The 825-nt window shown below is 43.6% G+C and overlaps 1 protein-coding gene across 1 annotated transcript in view; it reads right to left on the bottom strand.

Annotated features, from left to right (window-relative positions):
* Window positions 1–825, bottom strand: part of LOC118477962 (uncharacterized oxidoreductase TM_0325-like) — a 5,900-nt gene that overhangs the window by 690 nt on the left and 4,385 nt on the right. The gene's annotated exons all lie outside the window — the stretch shown is intronic.

Raw genomic sequence — 825 nt, forward strand, 5'->3', positions numbered from 1 at the left:
AGAGAGGGGGGAGATATACACTCACAACCACATTCACACATAACATGTATCCCACTGTCCAGAACTGAATTCTTCAGCTAATGAAACTTGAAAATTAACAAATAAATGTCTTTTTGCTACCTACCATTGATTACTTTCCTTTCTCCGTCCTCGTGTACCTCTAGGGCGTCGAGGGGAGAAAGAGCTTCCGGTCTCTAACAAGTTTGATGGCCTGGCTGGGCGGGATATTGTATGTTCTCAGGGTATCCTTCACACCCTGGATCCAGGTCTTTCTTGGTCTTCCTCTTGCCGTGTACCCTAACTCTTTCCTGTAGTGTCAGCGGATTTCCGTCGATGGTGATGTTAAAGTTGCCAGGTGTTCTGCTGATTTTCATCGTCTCCGTTTTGCTTTTTTCTGATCTTCATGATGAGCTTTTCACATTGTGTATTCAGCCTGTCTGTGTGCTCTTGAAGTTGCTCTTCATTCTCATATGCCAGGCTTTGATCGTCCGCAAACAGCATCTCATCCAGGTCTATCGGGTTGGGGTTTGTTTCTTTTGTAATTTTGTCCATGTCTATTATAAACAGTAGCGGTGATAACACACACCCTTGTCTCACTTCAATTTAGTTCCTAACTAATTATAGTACCAAGTTCGTGTGTCTATTAACCCTAGACGTGTGCTTGGTGTTTGGATGGGTTAGCATGAACTATCACGCTGTCATTTTCAATTCTCCCGCAATAGAACATTCTACATGAATATTGGCAGCCTCTAAACATACTCCTTCAGTCGTTTCTGAGACAACTGTTGTGTAGCTGTCGGTCAACGTCATACACAGACGGCATGC

Source organism: Aplysia californica, unplaced genomic scaffold (genome assembly GCF_000002075.1).
Source record: "Aplysia californica isolate F4 #8 unplaced genomic scaffold, AplCal3.0 scaffold00315, whole genome shotgun sequence".
NCBI lineage: Eukaryota > Metazoa > Mollusca > Gastropoda > Aplysiida > Aplysiidae > Aplysia > Aplysia californica.